Raw genomic sequence first — 14,360 nt, 5'->3', positions numbered from 1 at the left:
ATCACCTCCCAATAACCTAGTCAAATTTTGAATCCATTAATGGGTTAATCCAGTCATAATGTCAGAAGTCCAGTGCTGTGGATATCTGATTGCTGTGAATGGGTTGCTCTGATTGGTTAATAAATAAAGTGCTGATTGCCAGTAACCAGGCAGGAAGTATAGGCGGGACAAAGAGAGAGGAGAATTCTGGGAGGGGGAAGACTGAGACAGGGGACATTGCCAGCCGCTGCCACCATGAGAAGTAAGATGTAAAGTACTGGTAAGCCACAAGCCATGTGGCAACATTAGGCAATTAATAGAAATGGGTTAATTTAAGATATAAGAACTAGATAGCAAGAAGCCTGCCATGACCATACAGTTTATAAGTAATATAAGTCTCTGTGTGTTTACGTGGGACTGAGTAGCTGCAGAAGCTGGGTGGACACAGGGAAACTTCAGATACAGTCCTCCTGATCTAATTCTTTTTGAAAATGCCCTCCAAACACACCTAGAAGTATGCTTTACTAATCCCCTAGCTGTCTCCCAATTCTACCAGCATCTACTATCAAAGGCCCCCAATGACAAATAACAATTTGACCCAAAATATTAGTATTACTCAGTTTGAAAAATCATGGTGTGAGCCAGCTTTTTGGAGCCCAGTGCCTATGGTGGGACACTTTGTACAGCTTTGGTGCAGGGAGGAGGGGCTTGGACCTGCCTCAACTGAGTGTATCAGGCTCTGCTGACTCCCCTTGACCTTGCCTTGGAGGAAGTGGAAAAGGAGGGTGGGGTGGGGAGGGAAGGCTGAGGGACTAGAGGAGGAAGAAGAGGGGGATCTGTAGTTAGTATGTAAAATGAATAGAAAATTTCTTAATAATAATAAAAAAAATTAAAAAGAGAAAAATCATGCTGAATGAATATCAAAATAATTTAGTGCCTGTATAAGAAATATGTCATCTAAAGTAGTTGCAATATGTAGCTGGTGAGATACTTCAGTGGAAAATGATGCTTGTTTTCCTAAATTAGATCCTAAATTAGATACCCTGGACCCACATTGTGGAAGAAAAAAACTCCTGCATGTTGTCCTCTGATCTCCACATGCACATGTGATCATCTTCCCCACTGCTCCACACATATACTAACAATAAATAAATGCAATTTTAAATTGATAATTAATAGTAATAAGACTAAAACTATGTTGTCTAGTCACTATTGACTATGAGTACTTGGAATATAGCTAATGCAATATTAATAAATTTAACAAAAGCAAATGATTACCATGTGGAACAGTGAGAGACTAGAGCATAGACTCAGAGACTGACTCCTTACTTGAACCTGTTACTAAAACCATGGAAAGCTATACTTAAGGAGTTTTTCAATTTGTGTCAGGGCCCACAGAGGTTCCCTAGTAAGGCCTTACTCAAGGTCAGAATCTGAGCTTGCTTTGCCCAGCAGGGCTGCATAATAAGATGATTTGACCAAGGGCATGGTTACCAGGTGTTTTGAAGGGTCTACACTTGTTGGTACTTTATACCTCAACCTTGGAAGGTAAAGATCTTTTGCCCCTCCCCTTGCTGATGTATTAAAAACTCATGATTAAACTTGAGGTGACTAGGTATTGACCCAGGGCCCTCCCAAAGCTATCCTGTGTCTCTGTCTTTTTCATCATCTCCATCTATATTTCTATCTAATACTTCCTCATTCCTCTGTCCTCCCTCCAAGAACCCTTCAACAGGTCAGAGCTGGTCTCCTACACATTTCCAATATTATTTACCCCTATTTCCTAACTCTAAACTAAGTTACTGAGTTACTATTTTTTTCAATCAACAAATCTATCAGTACACTTTTTTTTGCATTACTTGAATTAACTAAACTTGTCTTTTTCATTTTATTTTTTCTGGAATGTTTATTTGCTTATTTATTGTGTTCATTTGTGTTTTAGCTGCATGTATCTATGTGAGGGGGACAGATCCCCTGGAACTGAAGTTACAGACAGTTGTAAGCTGCCATGTGGGCCTGAGGGATTGAACCCAGGTCTTCTAGAGGAGCAGCTAGTGCTTTTAACCACTGAGCTGTCTCTCCAACCCTAAACTTGTCTTTTTCAATTTTTTATTATTTTATTCTTTGACAATTTCATATATGTGTCTAGTGAATTTTGGTCATTTTTACCTCCTCACTTTCCTCTCTTTTCCTTCTTCCCAATAAGCCTTGTCCTACTTTCATGTCTTTCTGTGTAGTGTATATGTTTGTGGGGGGAGGCTGAGTTTAATTAGGGCTGCTTGCATGGACATAAGTGGGAGTCTATTTATTAGAGCAAGGGAAACTATTTGTTGAAGATGCTTTTTTCCATTGTACTGTTTTGACTTCTTTGTCAAAAATCAGATGATCATAGGTGTTGTTGGATCCTAACGGGGGAGGGGGTGAGAAGGTGTGTTGTTGTCAACAGCACAGACACTAGGAGTCAGTTGAAGGCAAATAATGAATTCATTTATTTAATAATGGGAAAGGCCTTATATACCCTCCTCCCAGCACCCAGTCTGTCTTGCAATCTGGTGGCATTGCATGGTCATCCCTCATTGGCTGGGCATGATCAGGAACTCTGACATTGATCAGAAACTCTGACAGCTCCTGTTGCTAGGCCCTCAGGCAGACTCCAGGTTGGCTCATAATGAGTATATTATGTCCATGCCTTGGCAACTGGTCTGAGCCAATTTCCTCGAACCTATGGGCCTCTCCTACTACACATAGGTGCATGGATTAATGTCAGGGTCTTCAATTCAATTACATTGGTCCACATGTCAGTTTTTGTGCCAATACCAAGCTGTTTTTTATTACTATAGCCCTATAGTAGAGCTTGAGGTCAGGGATGGTGATGCCTCCAGAAGTTGCTTTATTGTACACAATTGTTTTAGCTATCCTGAGTTTTTTTTTTTTTGTTTTTCCATATGAAGTTGAATATTGTTCTTCCTAGGTCTGTGAAGAATTGTGATTTTGATGGGGATTCCACTGAATCTGTAGATTGCTTTTGGTAAGATTGCCATTTTTACTATGTTATCCTACCTATCCATGAACATGGGCAATCTTTACATTTTTTGATGTCTTTTTCAATTTCTTTCTTCAAAGACTTAAAGTTCTTGTCATACAGGTCTTTCACTTGCTTAGTTAGAGTTAGCTCAAGGTATTTTATATTATTTGTGGCTATTGTGAAGGGTGATATTTCTCTAATTTCTTTCTTGGCCTGTTTATCATTTGTATATAGGAGAGCTACTGATTCTTTTGAGTTACTCTTGTATCCCACCACATTACTGAAGGTGTTTATCAGCTGTAGGAGCTCCCTGGTAGAATTTTTGGGGTCCTGTATGTATACTATTGTATTGTCTGCAAATAGTGAAAGTTTAACTTCTTTGTTTACAATTTGTATCCTCTTGATTTCCTCTTGTTGTCTTATTGCTCTAGCAAAATGCCAGGTGAAGTAGGCAGGTATATGAGACCCATATTATTTTTATGCTTTTATGTTTGAAATGTCTCATAATTAAAAACACACAAAAGAAGTCATAGAATGCACACACACACACACACACTCTCACAGAGATAGAGCTTTCTTTATACCTATAAAGAATTTGGCATTATGCCTGGTACTATAAACCTACCTTGTTAAGAGCTTGTGGCTGGTGGTGTCATAGGCCCTAGAGGAGATCTTACTACTGTTGTTTTGATAAACTGACCTGTTGTCCAACTGTCTTCTAAATACTTATGTTCTGCCCATAGATTAATACTGTTTTGAGCCTTTGTTAAAGAATCTTCTTTGTACAAGGAGTGGCAGTTAATGAAGAGATTCATAACTAGTCAGAGTTTTGAGAATAAGTAACTGTTGAATGCTCAGTTCTAAATGAGATATCTTTATTACTTCCTCCAAAGAAATATCATGGAAGAAGGGGCATAAAGAATATAAGAGCCAGAGGATAGAATGTTGTGATATCGTCTGGACATGATATAGCTGTCAACACTAATGAGCTCACAGCAGCTGTGGTTACTAGCCTAAGATTGGTCCTGCATCCACATTCTATCTCAGATTGGGGAGGGGCTCATGAGGTCCCACCCCTCCTGAGGAGCTAATGGCAGGTAATGGTTGCTAGAGAAAGGAGAACCAGAGTCCTCGGTGATGTAGCCACTGTTATGTTTCCCTTGCTCTAATAAATAGACTCCCACCTATGTCCATGCAAGCAGCCCTAATTAAACTCAGCCTCCCCCCACATACATATACACTACACAGAAAGACATGAAAGTAGGACAAGGCTTATTGGGAAGAAGGAAAAGAGAGGAAAGTGAGGAGGTAAAAATGACCAAAATTCACTAGACACATATATGAAATTGTCAAAGAATAAAATAATAAAAAATTGAAAAAGACAAGTTTAGGGTTGGAGAGACAGCTCAGTGGTTAAAAGCACTAGCTGCTCCTCTAGAAGACCTGGGTTCAATCCCTCAGGCCCACATGGCAGCTTACAACTGTCTGTAACTTCAGTTCCAGGGGATCTGTCCCCCTCACATAGATACATGCAGCTAAAACACAAATGAACACAATAAATAAGTAAATAAACATTCCAGAAAAAATAAAATGAAAACGACAAGTTTAGTTAATTCAAGTAATGCAAAAAAAAGTGTACTGATAGATTTGTTGATTGAAAAAAATAGTAACTCAGTAACTTAGTTTAGAGTTAGGAAATAGGGGTAAATAATATTGGAAATGTGTAGGAGACCAGCTCTGACCTGTTGAAGGGTTCTTGGAGGGAGGAGAGAGGAATGAGGAAGTATTAGATAGAAATATAGATGGAGATGATGAAAAAGACAGAGACACAGGATAGCTTTGGGAGGGCCCTGGGTCAATATCTAGTCACCTCAAGTTTAATCATGATGAGTTTTTTATACATCAGCAAGGGGAGGGGCAAAAGATCTCTACCTTCCAAGGTTGAGGTATTAAGTTCCATATTCATCACTATGCACAAAACTCAAGTCAAAGTGGAACAAAGACTTCAACATAAATCCACTTACACTAAACCTGATAGAAGAGAAAGTAGAAAGTAGCCTTGAACATAATGGCACAAGAGACTACTTTCTAAATATAACACCAGTAGCACAAACACTGAGAGCAACAATTAATAAATGGGACCTCCTGAAACTGAGAAGCTTCTGTAAGGTAAAAGATACCGTAAATAAGACAAAATGACAGCCTACAGAATGGGAAAAGATCTTCACCAACCCACATCTGACAGAGGGCTGATCTCCAAAATATATAAAGAACTCAAGAAACTAGACACAAAATGCCAAAAAATCTAATTAAAAATGGGATACAGAGCTAAACAGAGAATTCTCAACAAAAGAATCTCAAATGGCTGAAAGAAATTTAAGGAATTACTCAATATCCTTAGTCATCAGGGAAATGCAAATCAAAACAACTCTGAGATACTGTCTTACACCTGTCAGAATGGCTAAGATCAAAAACACTGATGACAGCTTATGTTGGAGAGGATGTGGAGTAAGGGGAACATTCCTCCACTGTTGGTGGGAGTGCAAACTTGTACAGCCACTTTAAAAATCAGTATGGCAACTTCTTAGAAAATTGGGAATCAGTCTACCTCAAGACCCAATGATATTATTCTTGGGCATATACCTAAGGAATGCTCAATCATACCACAAGGATACATGCTCAACTATGTTCATAGCAGCATTATTCATAATAACCAGAACCTGAAAACAACCTAGATGCCCCTCAACCAAAGAATGGATAAAGAAAATGTGGTACATACACACAATTGAGTACTACATAACTATAAAAAAAGACATAAAATTTTCAGGCAAATGGATGGAACTAGAAAATATCATCCTGAGTGAGGAAATCCAGACTCAGAAAGACAAACATAGTATGTACTCACTCATAAGTGGCTACTACATGTAAAGCAAAGGATAACCAGACTCCAACTCACAGCTCCAGAGAAACTAGCTAATAAGGAGGACCCAAAGAGGGACACATGGATCACCCTGGGAAGGGGAAATAGATGAGATCACCTAAGCAAACTGGGGTGAAGGGAGCAATAAAGGGTAGGGGATGAGGGAGGGGAATATAATGGATGATTGAGCTGGAACAAGGACATAGTGGGAGAGCAACAAAAGAGATTATCTTGATAGAGAAAGACATCATGGGGATAGGGAGAAACTGGATGCTAGGGAAGTTCCCAGGAATCCACAAGGATGACCCCAGCTTAGACTACTAGCAATAGTGGAGAGGGTGCCTGAGCTGGCTTACCCCAGTAATCAGATGGTGAATACCCTTCCTGTCATCATAGAGCCTTTCTCCAGTAACTAATGGAAGCAGATACAGAGATCCACAGCCAAGCACCAGACCAAGGTCCAGGAGTCCAGTCAAAGAGGGGGAAGAGGGGTCCTATGAACAAGGGGCATCAAGATCATGATGGGGAAACCTACAGAGGCAACTGAATCAAGCTAGTGGGAACTCATGAACTTTAGACTGACAACTGTGGAGCCTCCATGGGACTGGAGTAGGTCCTCTGCGTAAGCGAGACAGTTGTGTAGCTTGATCTGCTTAAGGGGCCCCCTGGCAGTGGGATCAGGATCCCTCTCTGGTGCATGAGCTGGCTTTTTAGAGTCCATTACCTATGGTGGGAGATCTTGCACAGCCTTGATGCAGGGGGAAGGGCTTGGACCTGCCTCAGCTGAATGTACCAGGCTTTGCTGATTCCCCATGGGAGGCTTTATCTTTTCAGAGGAGAGAATGGAGGATGGGTTGGGAGGAAAGGCTGTGAGGAGCAGGAAGAGGGAAAAGAAGGGGATCTGTGGTTGGTATATAGAATGAATAAAAAATGTCTTAATAAAGAAAAAAAACAAAGAATGTATGTGTCAGCAAAAACAAACTCCAAATGGATCAAAGACTTAAATGGAAAACCTGAAATTGCTAAAAGCAAACACAGGCTTTACCATATGTGATATAGGTGTAGGAAAATGTACTGAACAGTAGGCATTCATGAATTTATTTCCCCTCTGCTCTTGCCTATGGATATGACTAGTTGCTTCAAATTACCACCTATACTTCTCTGAAATGACAGCCTGTAACCTGTTGCTATGTTTTCCTTCCCTAAAGTGCTTTTTGTCCGGATATTTTATCACAGTATCAGCAATGGAAACTAAGACATTCCCCGGATGAGGAGATGCTATCTCAGCTACTGATAACTATCATCCTTTTCTCAAAGACTTCACTTAATTCCTTTTAACCTGCAGGGTTGCTGTCTGTTTCCAGACCCAGAACCTCCCCAGTCAGCCTTTCTGTCCTCCTCATTTTATATATCTGTTCATGCTCTGTGCAGTTTGTTTCTCCTGCTTTTAAAGCTCAGTTGTAGCTTTTCTTGTTTCTATGTTACATTTATAGATGTTAAGAACCTGAGAACTAGAGCAAAAGCCCAGCAAATAAAAGTAAAAAAGCCAGAGCTGCCTGGTGCCATGAGGCCCAGATGCAAGAAGGACACCTACAGCTCTGCCCCTGGACACTTGCCCTGGGCTGGCAGAAATCAGCCATGAGCCTGCCCAGTGCCTCTGGTACCACATGGTCGGACACCATTGTGGTGGGTAAGTATTGCTATAGAAACAGGATTGAGAGAGACAGAACTGTTCATGTGCTGAGAAGAGAGGCAGATCTGGAGCAGTGAGGGAGTAGCTGACATGGGTGGTCTGCTTGCCACCCAGGACCATGGTGATGTCCGTCTGCCCCTGGGCTGCTGCCAGGTGTCAAGTCTGAGTCTAACTCAGACCTGCATCCCTGACTCAGACCTGTGGCTCCTGTTATCACCAAGGGCCCTGCGAACACCAGGAAGGCTGGGCTGCCACCTCTGACCATGCTGGCATCCAAAGGATGTGCCCCCACAGGAGGCATGCCAATCTTGGAGGCCTGTGCTGCTACCTGTGTCCATAGCGATGTCTTGGCCAGACTGCTGCTGACACTGCAGACCATGTCTGAGTCCATGGCCCCACCAAAGCCAGGATCTGTGTTGATGTCCATGGTTCCCATTACCATAGAAGGCCAAGCGGATGTTCAGGGTCTAGGCTGCTACTTGGGAACATATTGGCACTCGAGTGCCATGGTGCCACTGGGGCCATGCCAATCTGGGTGACCTGCAATGCCAGGTAGGGCCATGATGGCATTTGGGCACGGGCTGCTGCCAGGGACCATGTTTGGGTCTGTGGTCCTACTGAAGTCTGGGTCTGTGTTGACATCCATAACCAATGTAGCCACCAAAAGCCACACAGATACCTAGGATCTGGGCCACCAGCTGTGGCCATGTTGTTGTCCAAGGGCCATGCCACTGCCAGTGCCATACAGACATGAGCAATATGCTCTACTGACAGGGGTCATGGTGTCCTTCAGGCCAAGCTGTGGCCAGAGCCATTTCTGGGTCTGTGGCCAGGGACTACATTGATGTCTGAGACTCCTCTTGCCATTGAGGGCCATGTGGATGCCTGGGATCTATGCCGCTACCTGAGACCATGTTGGTGTTTGAGGGCCATGCAGCCTCTGGGTCCGGGCTGCTATGAGTGACTTACACTGCCAACCAGGGCCTTGGTGACATCTAGGCCCAGGTTCCTGACAAGGACTGAGTCTGGATCATGTTAGTGTCCAAGGCCCATGCTGATGCTGACCATACAGATCTGGGTGTCCTGTACTGCCACCTGAGGCCAGAGTGTCCTCTGGGCCTGGACTGCTGCTAAGGGCCATGCCTAGGTCTGTGGCCACGCCACAGCCTCGGTCTGTGTTGATCTCTGTGGCTCCTGTTATCACCTAAGAAAAGTAAGGATAGAGCTATACAGGGTTGGCCCTGCCCCTCACTGGTTGCAGCACTAGGGAGAACTGGTCCTGTCCCTCACTGGTTGCAGCATTCAGGAGAGCAGGCCCTGCACCTCATCTGAGCAGCACAGTAGAGCTGACCTGGTTGGCAAGGGTGCATGCAGGTGAGCCAGCCCTGAAGGCATGAGAGTGGGAGAGCTAGCTGTCTGTCACATGGTGTCATGAGTAAGGGAGAGATGCCCCCCTTGCCCCTTGCCACCTACTACAGGCAGGAAAGCAGGTCCTGAGGTCACAAGAATGGGAGAACTGACCCTGCCCTTCACTGGCTGCAGCATTCGGAAGAGTGGGCCTTGCACCTTGCCTGGGCAGCACACTAGAGATGACCCTGTTGGAGGGGGGAGAGTTTGCACAGATGAGCCAGGCCTGAGGGCATGAGAGCAGGGAGTACTGGCCCTGCCCCCTGCTGCCTGATGTGTTGGGTGGGCTAGCTAGGGCAGTGCTGGAGAGCTTGCCCTGGTGGCCATGATGAGGGAAAGCTGGCACATTGACCAACCCAGCTACCACCCAGGCCCAGAACCAGGGCTATGAGTTGGCCCATCCCAACATCCAACTATGAACTGCTAGAGCACGTGAAGGGGCCAGCCCTGCAGATCCAAAGCTGCAGGATCTTCATGACACAGGGAAACAACAGGATATCCACAGGAGTCCTAGTGATGGCCCAGTATCAAGGGTGTAGCAGAAGCCAGAGGCCTCAAACCAGACCAATGACTCATTGCAATGAACACTTGCAAGTAAAGATATATGGACTAAAGGGTATATATACTGTGTGACTTAGTTTCCATGTCAAGACTTTTTTTTTCTTTTTTCCTTTGTTTTTCTTTTAAATTTTGTTTTATTTTGGGGGAAGGTTGCAATGGCAGTGGACAGATACAAAAGGGCAGGGAGATGAACAGGATCAGGATGCATAATGTGAAATTCACAAAGAATCAATAAAAAGTTAAAAAAAATATTTGTATGCTTCAGTTAATTTTTCAGGTTGAAATTTTGCTCAAGTGAAAAGTAAAATTTGTATACATTTTTTTTTCCCGAGACAGGGTTTCTCTGTGTAGCTTTGCGCCTTTCCTGGAACTCACTTGGTAGCCCAGGCTGGCCTCGAACTCACAGAGATCCGCCTGGCTCTGCCTCCCGAGTGCTGGGATTAAAGGCGCGCGCCTTTGTATACATTTATCATAACCTATGTTTTAATACACATATGCATTGTGGAATGTCTTAGTTGGACTAATTAATATGTGTTGAGAAGAGTTAATATCTATTTTCTTAGTAATTATCAAAGTAAAGTACATTGTTATTACTTATAAGAAGAAAACAGTAAAAAGCCACACATGCCTGTAACCACAGAACTGTGGAGGATGGAGAAAGGAGAATCATTGTAGTTTCAGGCCATCAGCCTTACTCCAGGTTCAACAAGAGAATAAGACAGAAAGTGCTAGAACAGGACACCAGAAATTCTCCTCTATTCTCTGAAACTCACACATACACATAAATCTAAAGTGATATCTTACCAGGAACCCAGCTTGATGACTTTTCACATTTTCCTTTTTCAGTATTAGTCTTACTCTAAATATCTGAAATTGAATTCAAGGACCAGGAATGTAGGGTGTTTGCTTAGCATGCATGAAACCCCAAGTTTAATCACCAAACCCTGAAAAAAAGAGAGAAAATGCTTCTAAGCCATCCATGTTTAAATGAACTCTTTATAGACAAATTACATCCATAATAGACATGTTTCTATTTTGCTTTTCTATATATTGTGATTATTTATCTCAACCTATATCCCCCTTCAGGGCTTCAACCCCTTCAACCATGTTTCAAAGTTATCTTTGTACCCTCTATAACCTAGAAAATTACCAAGCATACAATTCAGGTACTTATAAAAGTTGGTTTCATTAAGCCAAGTGCACTGGAACAAACACCCTAGAACGAATTCAAGAGGAGTATATTTCAAACACTAAAATCCAGTCTCTCAAATCCATCATGATCCTTTCCTATTGTGTGACTTGGAACTTAAGTTAAAAGGAAACACAGAGGACAGATTCCAGAATCACTTCACAGATAAGTCAATGGTACTATGTGACATATGCTTATGGTGGTGGATGGGTGTGCAAAGAAGAGGAAAACATCACAACTGACCCCAAGTGTCTAACTCAGCTAGGTAGTGCTAACAAACACAGTAAGTATTAAGGTGAGAACAGATCTGGGGAAAATGTAAGGTGTGCAGTCTCTTATGCTGTTTGAAATTTTGCATACTTCACACCTACACCTCAGATTGACATGTGGATGTCATATTTACAACAATTGAGAAAGATCTCTGATCACAAAATTTCATCTGGGCTATAAAAAGGTATAATATTTTGATAAAGTTATCGTAAGTTATCCACATGAATTTAGGAAATGTAATAAATATAAACATCTTATGTAAAATTGTCATTCTCCCAGAGTTTGCATAATTTCTCTTGATGAGGCATGTAACTGTTGCAGCATTTGCGTAATTGATAATTTGTGCATAATTTTCTAAACTTTGGAACATAATTATCACCACTTGTGTTGGAGTTAACACTGAAATGAAACACATTGGTGAAATACTGTAGACACCAATGAAGTTTTAAAGATAGCAAACAAGGAAGAAGAAAGAAAAAAATTGTGATTACTATAAGAACGGCAGGCTTCTGTCAAATGCCACATGATTTAACATAACTCAGGGTGAAATAAATTTGGACATAATCAGAGCACTAATCTAAAGCAAATTTGAGTAAGCTTTTGATGAAGCAAAGTAACATCAGAATCAGTTTTAATTCCAACTTTCCATTATATATTTGAATATGAACAAGCCGTTTAAACTCTCTGTGCCTTAGTCTCCTTATCATAATTTCAAATGGAATTGTCAGTGAAGATCCTTCCACTTCCTCCAGTTTGTTATCCAAGCATCTGGTCTGCATGGTATTCTCTTGGATTTTTAATGTCTTATTCATTAATACCCAGCACGGTTGTCCCATTGTTCCATTGAAAGGATTAGATATTGCTTAAAAAAAAGTTAAATGAGTTTTAAGAAGTTAAAAAAATGCTTTATAAATATACAACATAATATTATAAAATTATTTTATTTTTTTGGTCTGTGTGTGTGAGTGTGTGCATGAGAGAGAGAGGGAGAGAGAGAAAAAGAGAGACAGAGACAGAGACAGAGACAGAGACAGAGAGAGTAAGAGAGATGCATGCATGTGTGCAGGCCTGTGCTGTGCAGCAGTTTCCTCCAAGATTGAAACATTCCACCTCCCAAGGACTCCTTAAGACAGAAGATAAACAACTCAAAATGGCTTTAGGAAGTCCCTGAAACACACCAGATTCAGTGGGCCCATTGCTTCTGGAGTAAACAATATAGACTTCAGGGGTTCACTCTCAGACAAGCTGAGCTGCAAAGACAACTCTGAGATCAAACCAGCTGCCTGGAAAAAGCAGAAACAGCCAAGCTGCCTGGACAGAGGTTCAGACCAACTGAGGCACCTGGAAAGGACACTCTCCAACCTGTTGAGCTGCTGCAGGCTGTGCAATGTGCTCCAGGATCCCAACTTTTGTGAGCTGTCACCAATGTGGGGGTGGGCTTTAGTGATACAGCTCTCTTTGAGTCATTTTTGCTCCTGTAACTAACCCTTCATTCATACTCCTGTTAAGTAACCCCAATAAAACTCATCGGTTCACCGAGTTGGACTTTGGTAGTAAGTATCCATATTTTGGTCTGTTCTGGGCTCCCTATTTTGGGTGAATAGATGTGTGTGTTGCATCTCCCCAGGAAAAGTCTTATCACATAACAGGATGTGTGGAGGCATGAGGCAAATGTCAAAAATCAGCCGGGCGGTGGTGGCGAACGCCTTTAATCCCAGCACTCGGGAGGCAGAGCCAGGCAGATCTCTGTGAGTTCGAGGCCAGCCTGGGCTACCAAGTGAGTCCCAGGAAAGGCGCAAAGCTACACAGAGAAACCCTGTCTCAAAAAACCAAAAAAAAAAAAAATGTCAAAAATCTTTCTCAACTGCTCTTCCTGTGTTATTCTTTTTCTTCTTTTTCTTTTGTTTTTTAAGACCATTTCACTATGCAACCAGGAACTCACTATATAGACCAATCTGGCCTTGAATTTACAGAGATCTACCTGCCTCTGCCTCTCAAGTGCTGGGATTAAAGGCATGTGCCACTGTGCCCTGCTCTACATATTTTTTAAAAGGAGGATCTCTCAATCAAACACAGGGATTGCTTATACATCTGTTCTTGTTAGTCAGCTTGCTCTGGGAATCTTGTCTCATCCTTCTTTATGAGGCTAGAATTGCAGGTGGACCACCAAGCCTACCCATCAGATCTGGGGATCTGAACTCTCTCCTAGAAAATAATTTAACAGCTGCGCAACCTCCCCAGCCTCTCTCTCTCTATATATATATATATAGATAGATAGATAGATAGATAGATAGATAGATATAGATATGTGTGTGTGCATGTGTGTATATATATATAATCTTACATACATAAATCCACATCAATAAAATTGTTCTGAAATTGAACATGATTCTATTAGCTACTTAACAGAACCTTTCACAAATTCTGAAACTGGCGTATAAGGTAAATATCATAAGAGAATTTTTTCCAGAGATGTGGTACCAAATGTCATAGAGAATAAATGCTGTACTGTGCAGTTACTGTTGTTGCACTCCATTATCAAGCCAAACTTAAAGATATGATAGCAATAGTCATTTTAATACCTTGCATGGCTTCTGACAGTGAGAAGTTTGAAGAGGCTTCGGCTGGTAGGTTCCAGTTGATCACTGAATGGTGCTAGAAGGGTGGGGAGCACACACACACAACAATGATGATGATGATGATGACAAAAATTTTTAAAGAAAATTTTATAAAATCATTAAATATAGTAATTTGATTAGGGTGCCAAGAAAAATATCTTACCCTATACATTTGAGTTTCACCTACCAATTTCTTCAACTTCCATAGTGGAGAGAGAATTTTTTGGTGTGTACCAATGAAAATAAAGCAAAAATATTATAAACAGTTTGTTAATATAACAAATCATTGAGATATTTTATTTGTTTGGGGCTAAATATTTGTCATTTTTTACACTTCAAATCAGATGCTGAATTTTGACTAGTAATACTTGATCTGTATTTAAGTATCATAATATTCACAATTGGAAAAGTACTTGTTTAATCTAACATGACAGTGCATACCTGTAGTTCCAGCACTTGGGAAGTAGAAGCAGGAAGATCAGGAGTTCAAGCCCAGCCTCAGCTATATAGTGAGTTCGAAGCCAGACAGAGCTACATAAGACTCAGTCACAAAACATGGGAGGGCAGGGGAACCACACACCTAGTCTCACTTGTCGTAATTTTTAATAAAGTATTTTTAAATTTTTCTACTGACTGCATTAAGTATCATCTTTAAGATTTATTTTGAATCTCCTGGAGCTGAAGTAACAGGCAGTTGT

Source organism: Peromyscus leucopus, chromosome X (assembly GCF_004664715.2).
Source record: "Peromyscus leucopus breed LL Stock chromosome X, UCI_PerLeu_2.1, whole genome shotgun sequence".
NCBI classification, from domain to species: domain Eukaryota; kingdom Metazoa; phylum Chordata; class Mammalia; order Rodentia; family Cricetidae; genus Peromyscus; species Peromyscus leucopus.
Note: the sequence above shows the minus strand (reverse complement) of the source record.